Below are 17,934 nucleotides of genomic sequence, written 5' to 3' on the forward strand. Positions count from 1 at the left end.
CCTTACAGGATAAAGTCAAGGTAAACAGCTGTTTATATTGAGAATTGAAACACAAATATATCCCCTGTATTTTATTCTATTCTTACTGAGAAACAGCTGATTGAATTATGCAAATAATTAGAAGATCTTTTTTTTTTTTCTTTTTTTTTTCTTCTGGTGCTTTTTCTGTTTGCATATTTTGTATTTTCACATTATTCCATTGCTAGTAAGAAACAGCTGATTGAAGTTATGCAAATATGGGACAATGTGGCATTCCACCATTCCCGTCTATAGTCACAGCCTGGTTTGACGCCCATCAGAGGATGATGACCATTTTCCTTGCCCCTTACTTCCCTTTCCTCAACCCCTTTGAGGAGTTTTCTCAGCCTGGAGATGAAGAAAGGTTTTTGACCATAGTCCACAGGACCAAATGTCCCTCCTGTATGCAGAAGATGCTGTATACCAAGACATCACAGCTGAACACTACCAGGGGTGGATAAGGCATGTTACTGTAAAAGATTATTCCCAAGATGCCTTGCCAGGGAAGATATCAGGTGTGATGTGGATGAGAACATGTGGACAAATGCAGAAGACTGGGCAGATTAGAAGATGGCCTTTTCTGTTTGTATATTTTGTATTTTCACATACAATAATACTGTAAATGGCAGCTATATTGCATATTTTTGTTATCTTGCAAAAATGTCCTGTTGCAAATAAAGCCGTTACAGCAGTAATTCTGTCTCTGTCTTCTTTTTTTCATAAACCATACATTCCATAAAGCTACTCTAAGAAGGGTCATTTATTTTGTTGTATTGAATTTCTGCTGCAAAAAAACAACAACAAAATGCATTTACATTACAAACAAAACAAAAATGTAGAGAGACTTCAAAAGAAACTGCAGTGCAAAACACAATCTATGATCAATACATTATCTATAGATATAATAGATATAGTATAATATACCTATAGAATAATATGTCTGTTGTATAAGGGCAGACCTGACACATATAAAATAATGCAGTTTCTGTAATTCCATCTGATGTTAGTGTTTTTTATGACATTGTGCTATGATTGACTAAATGTTCCTGGTGGAAGAGAACATGTGTTAATGTTTTGGTAGACATGGTGTATTGTGTTAGTGTATTATTGTATTTTGAAAATTAGTTTTGCAGTTTAGTTTATAATGTGTGATTTTGAGCATGAAATTAACCGTTTTGCCAATTGTGTGTTTTAGGTGTGTTGGTGCGTTAAGAGTTTAGGAAACTTGTTAAATGTATTGAAAAATCTGTCATAGCGATTGTAAAAAACGTACTCGGTTACTAACGTAACCTCGGTTCTCTCTAGAAGAGGGAACGAGTACTGCATTTTGCTAAAAACGCTATGGGAAAAGTCTCTTTTCACGAAAACACTGAAGCAAAAAATTATCCTTAATTTTCGCGCCCTCCTCGCCACTTCCCGCCGAAACGGGCGTGGCTTATCCCTATAAAAGGAGCTCGAAAAGGCTGATTCACTCAATTTTGATCGCTGAAGCGAACCAGAGCAAACCAAACGCACGGCAGGGAACGCAGTACTCGTTCCCTCTTCTAGAGAGAACCGAGGTTACGTTAGTAACCGAGTACGTTCTCTTACGAGAGTTCTCTCGTACTGCGTTTTGCTAAAAACGCTATTGGAACCCCTTGCAAAACGCTGTGCGTGCCGGGCCAAAAACACCAATTCACCGGAAGCTAGTTCAGGCATACAGTGCATAATCACCGGATAGACTCACACAGAGTCAGGGAATAAGGGAGGAAGCCTAAATTCCCTAAACTGTAGCGTCCGTGGGTTACATTACCTCACGGGGAAAGTCTAAAGACGAAAGGGGTTTCCCCCGTCCTTATATAGACATGTCCTCAGACACGAATACATCACATAGCCAAGGCAAGGAGCTTGCACTAATGCGGGAAAACGTGGGTCTTACGTAGTTTGCCCAGTAAAATCGGCAGCGCATAGCGCCTGTAAGCAGATTACACCGACAAAAGCTTAGCCTGCAGGGCGGGAACCTCTAGGTTATAAAACCTAATAAATGTAGACGGCGAGGCCCAGCCCGCCGCCATACATATATCTTGTAAGGGAATCCCGCTAGACCAAGCCCACGAGGAAGCAACGCCTCTCGTGGAGTGCGCTCTAACTCCCAACGGGCATTGAATGCCTTTGGCAGTATAAGCCAGCGCTATGGCGTCAACTATCCATCTGGATAGACTCTGTTTCGAAACAGCCGTTCCTTTGGAACGACCGCTGAACGAGACAAAGAGCTGCTCTGTCTGTCTGAAGGCAGCAGAGCGGGATACATAAGTTCTTAAAGCCCTAACTGGGCAAAGAAAACTCGAGTCCCCCTCCTCACTCGATGCCGGCAGGGCAGCCAGGGAAATAACCTGAGCCCGAAAAGGCGTGTTGAGGGATTTCGGCACATAGCCGTGCTTAGGTTTGAGTATGACCTTAGAGTCATTAGGACCAAACTCCAAGCACGTCGGGCTCACAGAGAGCGCGTGCAGGTCGCCTATGCGCTTCACTGAAGCGAGAGCCATCAAAAACACTGTTTTAAGAGATAAGTGTTTGAGGCTGATAGACTGAATAGGCTCAAAAGGGGCACTTTTCATAGCCGCCAGGACTGTAGAAAGGTCCCAAATAGGGACTGAAGGAGGTCTGGGCGGATTCAGTCTCCTGGCTCCCCTGAGGAAGCGGATGACTAAATCATTCCTTCCCAGTGACTGACCTAGCGCTGAACCAGAGAACGCTGAGATAGCCGCCACGTACACTTTAAGCGTGGAAGGGGATCTGCCCTTATCCAACAGCTCTTGTAAGAAGGAGAGAACCTCCGTTACCTCACATTCGAGGGGTGAAAATCTCCGAGCCGTACACCAGCTGGAGAAAACCGACCACTTCGAAGCATAGAGCCGCCGAGTCGACGGCGCTCTAGCCTCAGTGATGGTATTTAACACTCCCCCTGTGAGACCAACGGATATCCGTTGAGTGCCCACACATGAAGGGACCACAACTCCGGGTGTGGGTGCCAAATCGAGCCCAAGGCTTGCGAGAGGAGGTCTCTCCTCGCCGGCACTGGCCATGGAGCGATGTCTGCTAGCTGCATCAGAGCCGGAAACCACGCCTGGTTTTCCCAGAACGGTGCCACAAGCAGTATTGGGCATTTTGTTTCCCTGATCCGTTCCAGCACCTGTGGCAGGAGTGAGACGGGGGGAAACGCGTATAGCGGGCAGCGCGGCCACGTTCGGGACAGCGCGCTGCTGGTCTTTGAAAAGAACACGGGGCAGTGAGCGTTTTCGTGGGACGCGAATAGGTCCACCTCCGCTCTGCCAAATCTCTCCCACAACAGCCGGACTGTTTGTGGGTGTAGAGACCACTCTCCTGGGGGAATGTTGTTCCTGGACAGTCTGTCCGGGCCCACATTCCGAAGTCCGGACACATGCACTGCTCTCAGCGAACGTAAGTTGTGCTGAGCCCATATTAGGAGGCGTTTCGCCAGCCTGTACAGGGACGCTGATTTCAGACCGCCCTGGCGATTTATATAGGACACCACAGCCATATTGTCCGAGCGGACTATGACATGTTGGTCCATGATGTGGGGACAAAAACGCGTCAGCGCGTTGTGTACTGCCATCATTTCCAGGCAGTTTATGTGTTGGAGCTTTTCTCGTTCCGACCATAGGCCGAAGCACGGTCTGCCCTCGAGCAGCGCTCCCCATCCCGAGGTGGATGCGTCTGTCGACACCATCGTTACCTTCGAGGAAGTCCCCAGGCTTACACCTGACCGGTTCCAGTCGTTCGCCAACCAAGGTACCAGGGCTGTGACACAGTCCTGATTGACCTTGAGGCGCAATCGACCGGTTACCCATGCTCCGCGTGGTACCCGCGCTTTCAACCAGAACTGCAGCGGGCGCATGCGGAGCAAGCCCAGCTGGAGAACTGATGATGCTGAGGCCATAAGACCCAGCATCCTTTGAAACTTCCTGAGCGGGGTTAAAGCGCCGCAGCGGAAAGACTTCGCCGCGCTCTGAACACTCAGCACGCGCTGCGGCGACAGCTGCGCTGTCATAGATAGTGAGTCCAGAACTACCCCCAGAAACGAAGTCGTTTGACTGGGGATCAGTGAACTCTTCACCCAATTGACCGTGATACCAAGATTCTCGAGGTGATCGAGTAAGATGGCTCTGTGCTCTATGAGCTGAGATCGTGATTGGGCTAGGATTAACCAGTCGTCCAAATAGTTCAGCACTCTCATGCCTCTGTTTCTGAGAGGGGCGAGCGCTGCGTCCATGCACTTTGTAAACGTACGAGGTGCCAGGGACAAGCCGAAAGGCAGGACTGTATACTGGTATGTCTGACCCTCGAAGGCGAATCTCAAGTATCGCCTGTGGTGCGACGCTATTTGTATTTGAAAATACGCGTCCTTCAGATCTATCGATATGAACCAGTCTTCTCGGCGAACCTGCGCGAGAATTTTGCTGGTCGAGAGCATTTTGAAACTGCGTTTCGCTAACACTCTGTTCAGCCGTCTTAGATCCAGAATGGGTCTGATACCACCGTCCTTTTTGGGGACTAGAAAGTATCTGCTGTACATCCCCTGTTCGCTTTGCGCACGGGGAACACGTTCTATCGCCCCTTTGCTTATCAGTTTTGATATTTCGGCGCGAAGTAGGTGTGCTACTTTCAACGGCACCGAAGTTTCGACGCGCGCTGTAAAGCGTGGAGGGCGTCGAAAAAACTGTAGCGAGAAGCCTCTCTTTATAATGCCTAAGACCCAGTCCGAAACCCCTGGAAGCGCTGCCCATGCTTTTGCATGGTTGGCTAAGGGCCGGATACAGAGCTCGCTCTGTTCGCCGTGCGACAGAGGTGCTACGGGACTCGCAAACGTAGGCGATTCGCCTGTGGCATTTGAGGCAGGGGGCGCGCTTAATACAGCGGGCGGAACGCTCGCCCTCGACCCCGCAACAGTGTTTAGCTGAGTGAGGGAGGGCTGCGAGAGTCCCGTGGGACTCATGTGTGCAAGTATATGTGGGCTGAGAGCGGGCACATTTACTGATTTGGGCGCGCCGCCTGTGTGAGCAGCGCGCGCGCTCACAGGTCTCGCTTTTACGGAGAGCCTGTGATCTGATAGACATAGTGTTCGTGGGCACTGGGCAGTGGGCACTTTTACTATGTTGGAAGCGCAATCGACCGGAGTCGATTTTATTCGCGCGAGCCCTAAATGTAGGGCTGTGCTTGTGTGTAACGATGGGCACGGGGGGGTGGGCATCGATACTACATTTATAGCACCATCGGCCGTGGCCGGGACACCAGAAATCACACTCATTTTGGGATATATCTGGGTAGCCGTGAAAACGGCTTTTGTGTGCAGGCAAGCGGGCAGAAGAACAGGCTTGCGCTTTGCAGATAGCACTGGAACAGCCGCGAATCTTGGGGCTGAAACAGCGAGGCGCTTGGGTGAGAGGCCGGCCACAACGGGACTCACACACCTGCGCTTTCCTAGTGGTGCTAGGATTTCTTCGGAACCTCAGGTTTCACCACAATCCTCGGTCGCGGCCCGTGCGCAGGGCGCCGGGCGGCTGATCGAGAACGGGGCCTCGAGCTGCGCTGTTGCGGCTGCTGTGAAGATGAGGCCGAAGGCGGGGGCTGAGGCTGAGAGCTCCGCGGGGTCCGTTTTCCACGACTCGCCGCAGAACCAGAGCGCTTCGGTAGGAAGTGCTTGAAGGCTTGGGACGCTTTCTGGGCTTCGGTAAATCTCTCCACGAACTCGGAGAGAGAAGAACCAAAGAGGCCAGCGGAAGACAGCGGGGCGTCGAGAAACGCTGTGCGCTCGGAATCAGCCATCTCCGTGAGCGTTAGCCACAAGTGCCTTTCAGCGACAGTAGCGGAAGCCATGCACCGTCCCATTGCTTGCGCGGCAGCCTTGGTAGCTCGGAGCGTAAGGTCCGAAGCACTCCTTAGATCCGCCAAACAGACAGCATCAGGTCCCATCTCATCCAACTTACGGAGGAGATCTCCCTGGAAGATCTGTAAGGTCGCCATGGTGTGTAACGCTGACGCTGCTTGCCCAGCAGAGGAGAAAATTCTCGCGAGCAGTGATGACGTCATGCGGCAGGCTTTCGAAGGCAACACCGGTTTAGTCCGCCGTCCAGCAGAGGGCGGGCAAAGATGTGTCGCTATCGCCTGTTCCACCGGCGGCAGAGAGAGGTAGCCTCGGTCTTTAGCATTATCCAGCGAGGAAAATGCAGGCGACACAGATGAGCGCGTCCGCGCAGAGTAGGGCGCGTTCCAGGCCTTCGCAACTTCTTCATGTAACTCAGGAAGAAAGGGAGCGGGCTTTGATTCCGGAGAAGAGCGCTCACCGGGGAGGAAGCTACCATCTAGCCGGGTGCGAGAGGGGGGCTCCGGTGCAGACCACTCGAGGCCGAGGCTCGCCGCGGCCAGCGCGAGTATCCGCATGAGCTCCGTCTCGATGCTGGCTCTCACCGAGGGCTTTTGGGCAGGAGGCGCGGGATCCTCAGAGACCGCCCAATCCTCGCTGTCCGAAGCCAGGAGAGAACAGGAATCCTTATCCCCCGACGCGGCCTCTGAAACGACCCCCTCAGATGAAGCGGCGGCAGACTGCGGGCGCTGAGCATCGGGGAGTGATTCGAGCGAGGCCGGTGAAGCTAGCGGGCGAACCGGCGAGCTTAGTCGGGCTGGAGCGGGTTCCGGGATCCGCTGCGAGCGCCGTTTCTTTCGGCGCGGCATCGCGGCGGTGAATGCAGGCTTCGCGAAGGATGCCAGGCGGGTCCTCAGAGCCACCATCGGCAAAAGCTCGCAGTGAGGGCAGCCGCCGTCAGCGAGCGCGAGCGCTGCATGGTCCTCACCGAGGCAGGAAACACAGATGAGGTGGTTGTCTCCCTCGGCGAGTGGGGCTCTGCACGAGCCGCAGGAAGGCATCTTGAAAAAGACGCCGCTCTTTTAGGGGTGAGTGTAACTGATACACCACACGCACACACAGAAAAACAGAGCAATAATAGAAAGGATATGATGCGTCGGAAAGCGCAGTAGGTACGGCTGTAGAAGGCGGCGTTGGCCAGCAGCTTCGAGTGCTCGTCCCGCTGAGATGCTTGCCTCGACGACGCTTGCTTCCGTGATCCAGCGATGCGTGCGCTCCGCTGAAGAGAACAAAATTGAGTGAATCAGCCTTTTCGAGCTCCTTTTATAGGGATAAGCCACGCCCGTTTCGGCGGGAAGTGGCGAGGAGGGCGCGAAGCGCCCTCATTGGCCTGATGTTGCATCAGCCTGCGCTCGATAGGCTTATGCAGTTGCCGCAGAGCAGCCAATGAGCAGACAAGCCGTCTTGCTTCAGCTGTCTGCTGCTGCCGCAACGCGTTTTACATATATGAAAATTAAGGATAATTTTTTGCTTCAGTGTTTTCGTGAAAAGAGACTTTTCCCATAGCGTTTTTAGCAAAACGCAGTACGAGAGAACTCTCGTAAGAGAACTGTAAGATCTGCTGATCCTAATTCCTTACATAACATCACATGAAAAACTAAGGTGAACTACACTGTATTGGGCATTCAAGGTGAACATGATGGTATCCATTTACTGATTAGATTCAATATAGTTTCCATTGAAGGGGTTTTGTTAGTCTTTGATCTTCCTACTGAGAGTTGAACTATGTGAATGTTTATAGTCTTAGTTCTCGTGACCATGTGTTGTTTATACAATTTGGGGAATACCATTATCTCCAGTTGGGGGTAATTGCCTCTATTGTCTTTAGATGATTAGATCTAGTGGTCATCTCTAAGGCAGTGTGTAAGGTCAAGACTTTTAAGGACTGTCAGCACCTTTAAGGACTGCCCACTGAATGCCTATAAGATACCATGTAAAGATCCCTTAGTTAGACTTGATGACTGCAGCTACGACAGCTCGTGTTCTCAACAAAGAATCCTGCTGAAGAAAGAACCAAGTCTCCTGGTCTCTGATTTGATGAAGGAAAAGTTTCCAACAATTCTTTTTAACTGTTGTTTTATAAGGCAAAAGAAGGCTTTAGGATGTACATTGCTGAACAAACTTCAGCTTATACAACTAATAGATATACACACTGTGAACATGGTCAGGGAAATTAATTAGCTTTCCTAAATTAAAAGTTATGATTTGGATGGAATGACACAATGATAATTTGTAATCAGTTTATTATGTTATGTATTTTTGTGAAAATTTCAAATAAAATGCAACAGAATCCTCAGACTGGTTAAAACAGACATTCTTGATCTGACTAGGTACTGCAGTGAACTCTCCAGTGGACTTTCTGTCAGTCTACCAGGTACAGTATATAAATACAGCTTGAATGTTATACTTGTGTTATAATGGTGAAGTTACAAATAATCAAAATCATTAAAGCACACTTTCATTGGAAGTGTAAGTGAATAGATTTTATCTTTATTCATTTCTGTGGGTGGGAAAATTACAATGTTGTAGCAGCAAAACTTCACAAAAAGAAGACATCAAAAATGTTTTGCATGCATGCCTGGAAAATGTACACTTGACCAGAAATATATGGACATCCTCTTATAAATAATGGGTTTGGCTATTGTAGTAATAAAAAAAATGCACATCTAAATGCTACAGCATTACATTCCTGAGAATTTTGGGCTTTCAACATTGAGGCAACTGTTTGGGATATTTCAGCATGAAGGGTTCACATACTGTCATTTTACAATTGCTTCTTCTGGCTATCATAACAATAACTTACTTAAACAATGGAAGAGATGCGAAGACTAAAAAAAACAGGTGTGTTTCTACCCAGAGAGATGACTAACAACAACCTTATCATCTGCACTCAATTATAGCAAAATACACACATAATGAATGTAAAGACATTACTGAGGATTTTGAAGATATTATCAAAACATTATCAAAAAATAATAATAAAAAAAATCAATAAAAGTATAATTCGAAAGGTTCTTTATAAAATGGATAGTTCCAGTCTTTGATTATGATTGGTTGAGCCACGTTCGAAGCCGTTGTAAATTACTATACAACAAACATACCTGTGGCCTCATTACATCAGTATTACTGCACCACTGTCTTGTGTTGTGCTGCAGCGTCTGTCCGTTGCTTGGCAACCATTACATTACATAATATAACATCATATTTTGTTTATCAATAGCTTTACATTTTTGTGTCTGTGTGTTTACTTTATGAAACCTTGCCAGGTATGCAAAATAACAGTTTTATAAAGGCAATAAGCCCAGTGAAGCTGTGATTTACAGTGAATTTAAACAGATTGTTTTAGTTGATTTAACAACGACCCTTAGCTGTTCTAAATTCACTGTAAACCATGGCTTCTTGGGGCTTATTGCTTATAACAATATATTGCTTATTACACCATTAAGGTCCTTTATAGCACAGTTCAAAACATAATTCTTTATGGGGAAAGAAGAGTTGCAAAAGTAGTTATATTTATTCATTCATATTTATTTATTCCTATGGCAGAGGGTAGTTGTCACAGAGGCTATGCTCCTTTTTCCTAATAAGCCTACTACTTTTTAGATTATGGGAGCACTTGGAGCACTTGGTTTGGAGAAGTTCCACTCAAAAACACTGAAACAAATCATTTCAAATCATAAGGTTGTGCTACAAATAATCTTTATCTGTCAGTTGAGGATGACATGTAACAAGAATATCTATGGGCTCTAAAGAGCTCTTTTATTTGTTTTTCTTTTGTATTCCACTGTAACAGTATGAATAAAGACAACATATACTGCGTATTTGTGGTCTGCTCCCCCGATTTATGATATATCCATGAATAATTCACTGGAAAGAATCTCTTGATTTTCTCCACAAATCCTCACATCTCCTTCCAGGTTTGTTTTCACAGATGCATTCAAATATAATCATCTCCCTTTTCACTTCTGATTTTATGAGCAGTGTTTACTGGAATGCTTCTAAAGCAGGAAACACAATATTCATTGTCTGTCAAAATTACAGAAATCACTGAAATATTCCAGTTAATGAACATTTTTGATGAAGGCAACATATGTTACACAATACAGAGAATACAATGAAATATTTTATTATTGAAATATTTTAAAATTTACTTTTAATGTTTGTTGGTTGAAGGGTCAGTAGAATAATATCATCTCATTGTACCCAGTTTTTGAAAATGCATATTATTGCATTCACAGAGCAAACTTTTCGCTGATTGTTTACAGTTTAACAGAAGTTACTCCCATAATTTGAGCAGAGTCATGGGACAGAGGACAAGCCCTACTGCATAAAAGCTTTTTGTCTAGCAATATTATCTATGTTGGTTTCAAACACCTTTTTGCCACAATTAAACATCCCTTTATGGTTTTTTTTTTATTTTTTTTTTTTTTTTTTTTATCAGTCATTGAGTAAATTAGAGTAAATCTAAAGGCCAGGCAACTTAAGGCAATGCTCAACTATATCAGTGACCTGAAAAGTTTAACTGACAATTTGTTCTTACGTCACATCGATTTCTCATACTCACACATAAACACAAATACAAACTTTTAGCATTTGTTTCTGTTATACATTTTGTTATTTTATACAAATCAACAACTAAAATTTTTCAAGTTCAAAACAATGGCTCATATTCAAAACTTTTCAAAATAAATAAAACAGTTTAATATACCCCTTAAACTTGCAATGAAGGAGGGGCCCGAGCCAGATCTAATGAATCTCACAGAGACTTTTGGCTGGGCTCATTTGACTTGGGCCAGTACTTAATCATATAGCAATCACCCAGCAACTCTAGAAACAGCATAGCAATATGCTAACAACCACTGAAGACACATTAGCAACACTATTGCAAGCACACAGAACAAGTTTGCATGGGCATGCACCACTTACAGTTTCTTTGTAGATTTTCCCAAAATTCTAGTTGTATGTTACTTTTTCCATTTTTGAGCTTTTACTAAATTAATTTCCACAATAGACTTACTTGCTTAAAATATTGCTTAAACCTTTCATAAATAAAAAACGTTAAAAAAGGTTTGCTGTGTCAACACTCCCCATACACCACTTACAGTTTTTTTCAATTGCTTACACACAAAATTAATAATTTGGCTCATTGTGTCAAAACTCAACACACAAGATTTCTTGACACAGCACTTGGAGATCAACATCTAACTGCCAATGCAAAATAACATTCTGCAATCAAAACGTAACACTCTAACTTGAAAAGGCCCTCTTCGGATCGAGAGGAAACACACATGCACATGCAATATAAACAGTCAAAGCAAGCACAACACACAGGTCAACTGTACTCAAGACACTGCCTACATTTGTAGTCTGTAAACCGTGTTTATTTCCACAACCAAAACTCAGTGTACAGGTGCAGAACTACTATAAGTATTGAACATCTGGTGTAGGTGTTTCTATTGCAGGTCCATGTCAGGGATCTCGTCGTCGATTGGGGTCGGGCCACAGCACCTCGTCCACATCACAGGCAATGTCTTCCCTTGCCAGGCAACGGGGAAAATATCTCCGTGTGTGGCGTATCCACCCATGGATCGACCCCACCTCGATGTCCCCACATGCCTCCTCCATCGCTCGCAGGAGCGGCACGCGTACATGTGGTAGGCGGTCATAGACCTTCCACCGCCATGCCGAAAAGAATTCCTCGATCGGATTTAGGAACGGGGAATAAGGGGGCAGGTGCAACACTATGAAATGGTCGTGGTTGGCAAACCAGTCCCGGACCAGAGCAGCCCGGTGGAAACTGACATTATCCCAGATGACAACAAACATGGGCTGCCCTGGTCTGTCCTGTGTGACCACAGCATGTAGTGCATCGAGAAATGCCAGTAGGTGTGCAGTGTTGTAGGGTCCTAGGGTGGCATGGTGATGGAGGACCCCTTGACCACTAATGGCGGCACACATGGTGATGTTGCCCCCGCGCTACCCGGGGATGTTCACGATGGCCCTTTGGCTGATGATGTTCCGGCCCCGACGTCTGGTTTTTGCCAGATTGAACCCAGCTTCATCTATGTAGATGTACTCATGTTGCTGCGCTGCCGCATCGAAGGCCAGGACAGTCTGTAACAGAACATGCATATACCAAAATGTCACTATTGTGTTCCTGAATACAGCGGTATTGCTTCTACAATGTCGCACAATGACTGTGGATTGGGTTGGACACATTCGGATATCACCAAAATGTTGGCAGTGTCCCTCCAACCGCAATGGAAGGGGGGCGACTGCAAGGTATATATCCATGTAAACACACAACTGCCAAAATTGTAGTGGTAGCGAAGGTTCTGGACTGCAACACTGTTCCTCTCAAATGGAACCTTGAAAAGTTGTTTCATGCTGACGTGGTGTTCCCGCAGGACCCGGGCGAGTGTCGTCGTACTGACACTGTGCACATTGTGGAAAATTGCCTGGTCTTCGAGGATGCGCTCACGCAATTGGCGCAGGGTGATGGTGTTGTTTGCCACCACAAGGTTGACAACGGCCAGTTCCTGGGCATGGGTGAACACTCGTTGCCTCCCTCCCACGGCAGGTCGCCTGGCAGTTCTGCAAACAATGCATGATTAGTGTCGATGGTTAGGTTCTGTTCCCCATCCCGTACTGTCATACTGTACGTGGTGAAATACTGTATAACCAGATTCAGCCAGAACGCTGATGCACAGCAAATTTGAAAACGCAAATTTAACACTCTCAGAGTTACAGTCAAATTATGTAACACTCCCCCAGGGTTTATATGTAAACCACTGTAAAAGTGTTAAATTACTGTAACACTGGAAAATCTACACTAACACTAGACAATTTGCTGTGCGGGTACTGTGCAGTCCTTTGGCGTTAATTCAGGACATACCTGTTTTCTTGTCGGTATGTCCGAATGATGCTGGCTACCGTGAAGCGGCTGAGGTTGGGCCGGACCCTCTGCCCGGCCTCCCTCATAGTCAGGCCATGGTTGATGACATGGTCCACCACAGTGGCCCTGATGTCGTCAGTGATAGTTGTGCGTCTGCCTGGTTCCCGTTCAGGTTGGTGCCATTCTCCTCTCCCTCTTCCCACGTCTCTTCCTCATTCTCCTCTCCCTCTTCCCCCATCTCGTTCTCCTCTCCCTCTTCCCCCATCTCGTTCTCCTCTCCCTCTTCCTCCATCTCTTCCTCGTTCTCCTCTGCCTCTTCCCCTGTCTCTTCCTCGTTCTCCTCTCCCTCTTCCTCCATCTCTTCCTCGTTCTCCTCTCCCTCTTCCTCCATCTCTTCCTCATTCTCCTCTCCCTCTTCCCCTGTCTCTTCCTCGTCTTCTCCTTCCCCTTGGTCCTTCGGCCTCCATATTCGCAATTGTATCACGACAGGTGCGCATACTTGAGTTCTATTTATAGTGCCACAGCTGTGACTGATTGGTGTTCAATTACCGGTTAAGTGTTTTACTGTGTGTGCGGGGGTGTTGCTATTGTCGCATGTGTTTTTATTATTGAATGGATGTGCTGTATGCAAAGTGTTTCCTCAGTTTCCAACGTGTGTAACATACAACACTGTGTGTGTAGTGTTTTGCACCGTGTGTTGCACAATTGTTTGCAGTGCAATGCCTACAATGTGTTTATTCATTTGGTGCCTGTGTGTAAGACATGCATGCAAACGGTACGGTTTTGACGCTTTGATCTGGGCATTCACTTTTTGTGTTTTAGCAATTGGGAAAAACTGTAAAGGCATTCAAACTCTCTCTCTCTCTCTCTCTCTCTCTCTCTCTCTCTCTCTCTCTCTCTGTATATATATATATATATATATATATATATATATATATATATATATATATATATATATATATATATATCAGTATTAGATAAGTGTTCAATATTTACTGCCAATTAGTAGTCAAAAAAATAATAATTTTGTCATATTTTTTTCCATCATGCATTCAATACTAATTGGCTTTAAGTAATAAATTACATTTGTCACTCCATGCAAAAGTTGTATGTTATTGAAGAAATTAAATCTGCTATGCTTTTAAGGTCTTTACCGCATTCAAAGCCATTTCCTTAATGTCTCAAAACTTGCTTGGCATCCTATTTGCACATTCCTGCAAATGTTGCCAAATGCCAACCGTGACGACTGCCCTGTTGTGCCCTGCAGCTCAGTCTTGTCCGAGCCAAACAGTCTACACAAACATGTAATATATATATATATATATATATATATATATATATATATATATATATATATATATATATATATATATATATATATATATATATATATATATATACTTGATCTCTCGCCGATGTATGGGCCGTTAGAAAAATAAAATAAAAATAATAATAATAAAAATTATGTATGAGTATGAGATGTATCGGCCCAAAAAGCACGTCGGCCCACCGGGAAAATGCCCGGTATGCCCGATAGCCAGTCCAGCCCTGCGCGCATCACTGGTAAATAGTCTGAGTTCAGCAGCTCATAAAGGCTTCAATAATTGATAGCCACAAACAGCCAACAACTATTAAGCTTCTCATCACTCACAGCCCTAAATACCTTCAGGGGATATAGTGTTTAGCTCAGAAATAAACAGATAAAGCAGAACAAGATTTACACACAGCATTTATTGGGTTTTGAGTTCTAAAAAATACATTTTACAAGTTAAAGAAAAGTGCATTCAATGTTTGAACACGTTAAATGTCAAAACTCATGGAACCACCAAGAGTTGATACATATAAATTATTTTGCTTTGTTACCATTTCGAACTTTTTAAATCAAAGTTAACATTTTCAATTATCCACAAACTGAATAATTCAGCTGCATATTGCAATATAAAGAACAATCTTTTCAATCTACATTTTCTTTAAGCCATAAATGTTTGATTATTTTGTTTATCATGTATGAAGGAAAAATGTTTAATACTTTTTTTATCAAGACAGTCATCTTGTTCCATACAAGGTCCTGAATTATATGACACTTGGCAGCAGTGACCCCATTCAAAAGACTGAGTGTGAAAAGCGTCTTGAGACACGTCTTGAGACACCCACATTCCTCTATCTGGTTTCCGCTGTCAAAGCTACAGTTATTTCTGAACATGCCAACTGCTAACATGGACCATAAGGGGTTCGAACAAACAGCTGCAAGCTTAGATCAGCACCAACTAATTACCTGGCATAATTTAATTAACTGCATTAAGCTTTGTATTTTTGTATATTAAATAATCTATTTCAAATAAATTATTACAGTTTTTTCGATTGCTAAACGACAGTGGGCACAACTGGAGTCACATGTGCAAAACTTAGTCTGCACAGCAGCAGTTCATGTGAACCAAACTCTAGTTCGTTTTTCATTGCTTGAACACAGTTTTCAAAACTCTACACACTTATCCCATGACTTTAACCACAACCTGCACAACACTGTGGATTTACAGCACTTTGTTCAAATGCTAACACACTGCTGTCAAAACTGTGAACCACACATTCAAAACAGAATAGATTTCAGCCTTGTGCCTTTCAAACACTGCTGATTGCAATCTCAGCTGAAAGGCTCCCATACACAAAATAAATATATTTGAAATATATTTTTGGAATATATGCAAATATTCGAAATTGGCCCAATAAATATATTTTAGTTTAATATATGTAAATATATTTCACACTTACTGTAACATCATATATTTTTGTTATATTTCAGAATATATTTCAAAATGATAAATATAAGTGACCAACAATGCAAATATATTTCAATGTATTTGGAATATATGCCACATATATATATTTCAATATACTGTTTTTCTGTATGGGTGGAGGTGGAAAGTGTTTGGTCACCACCCACGACCAAAGGTCTCTTTTGGAAGCCATGCGTGCCGGATGTGAGGACACGACTGCCAGGGATGGATAAGGCACTCCAGAAGGTTCTCCCCCAGGTGCATGGCAAGAGAGAATATTAGATGTGATGTTGATGAAAACCTGTGGCCTGATGCTAGAGAGAGGCAGGATTAGCCCCTCAATTATTTGTTCGAATTACATTACATTACATTATATTACATTACATTACATGTTCGTATGTACTTTTAGTTTCTACCTTTTTTTTCTCATTACTGTAATTCCGTAAATTACTACAGACTATTGAAGCAAACTGCTAATTTTCATTTACCTTAAAGAATTGTTATGTTCTAAAAAATTAAATAAATCATGTGAAAAAATGTCACTCTTTTTTTTTGAAGAAAATATTACTTTGTATGAAGTCACTGAAATTGTTCAAACTGTAAAGATGAAAAGTTTGTATTTTCTGTATTGGTGTTTGATGCTAGTGTTTTTACTCTCAGTGTGTTCTGAGTGACAGTGTGTGTTATCTCAGTGAGGGTTGTGCATAGTGTTTGGCTGCACTGAGCCTGTTTTGAGCCATGTGTTAAGAGTTGTGTTGCTTGGAGTGAGTTTTGCAGGTGATGTGAACTGTTTAGCTCAGGTGACTGTTGGTAGTGCAGACTGTAGTTAGAGTTTTGCACATGTAGCTCCAGTTGTGCTCACTGTCATTTAGCAATCGAAAAAAACTGTAACACACATCCCACAATAGCAAAAACAATATTCCAAACCTTAGATACAGTATGGACTGCATTTATTTATTTACCATTTACATGAAACTTTTACCATTTTTGTAAATTTCATGATTTTAGCAAAATGTGATTTTGATTGCTAGCAAAATGTGTTGCTTTTGAACAATGTCATGAAGAAACAAGCTTTTCTTCCTGGAGTAATGATGCTGAAAATTCAGCTTTTCATCACAGGAATAAATTACATTTTACACAATTTATTACATGACATACATATTTTTAAACAGAAATCAGTTATTTCAAATTGTACTACAGTAATATTTCACAATATGAAAGTTTATAAAAACCTCTGCTTCTGCAATGATATCAGTTCAAAAACAATATATCAGTGAGAGAGTCAAGGAGCTACAACGACAATATGTCCAGGTATAGTGTAGTATATTTAATTCAATGTCCAGTTCTATAAGCTTTGCACTTTGCAAGTAGGTAACCTACACAGCAATAGGTTACAGTACAATATGGTATACAGTAAATGACATGATTTACATAAACTTTGTTTTGAGAATTATGGAATTGGAGGCCAACAGGCCCCTCATGAATTCATATACATAGATGAGGCAGGATTCAATCTGGCCAAAAGGCGTCGACCTGGACGAAATGTAATGTGGAGGTGGAAGGTTTATGACCATCAGCCACATGACCAGATGTCCCTCCTTGAAGCCATGGATGCTGGCTCCAAGGGTGGATCCGACATACCAAGCAGTTTTATCCCAGGTGCATTGCCTTGGATGATATCAGATGTGATCTTGATGAAAACATGTGGCCTAACCCTGAAGATCGCAGAGATTAGATACAGTAATTTTATGTTTTTTTGCTGTTGTTTTTTTGTTCAGAATGCTCTTGTGTGTTTCATGGATATTTTGTTCACTGTAAGCAATACTGTAAAACTTTTTCTGTTCTATCAAACCGTGTTTCTACTGTACCTCCTGTAGTAAACAGTAAAGGAATAAAAACTGATTTGCTTTTTACTGGAATGATTATGAATGTGAACAGTACTGTACATAGTAATCGATTGTCGAGTTCACGCGCGTGATCATAGGCACTAAACCTATGCGCGTGAACTCGACAATCGATTACTATGGCCTTCCACCGAAAACAGGATGTAAACAGAGGTATGAGCGCTGGCTGAATTAACTTCATTTTTATTAATATCTCTAACATCTAATGCAGTCAGATTCACCCGTGTTCACTCGGAAGGAATCACTCACATTTTCTGTGCACTTGTAATGACACTTAAAGGATGTTAAGAGGCTAAAAAGCAGGCTTACTACTTGCCCCATTGAAGTCAATAGGGTGCACATTTTAAAAATAGAATAACTCGGTGTAGGCAACACCGATTTTTGTCGTTGTTCTCTGTATTGACAGCACTCCAAATGTAC

This window comes from Scardinius erythrophthalmus, assembly GCF_964197995.2.
Source record: "Scardinius erythrophthalmus genome assembly, chromosome: 5".
NCBI classification, from domain to species: Eukaryota; Metazoa; Chordata; class Actinopteri; order Cypriniformes; family Leuciscidae; genus Scardinius; species Scardinius erythrophthalmus.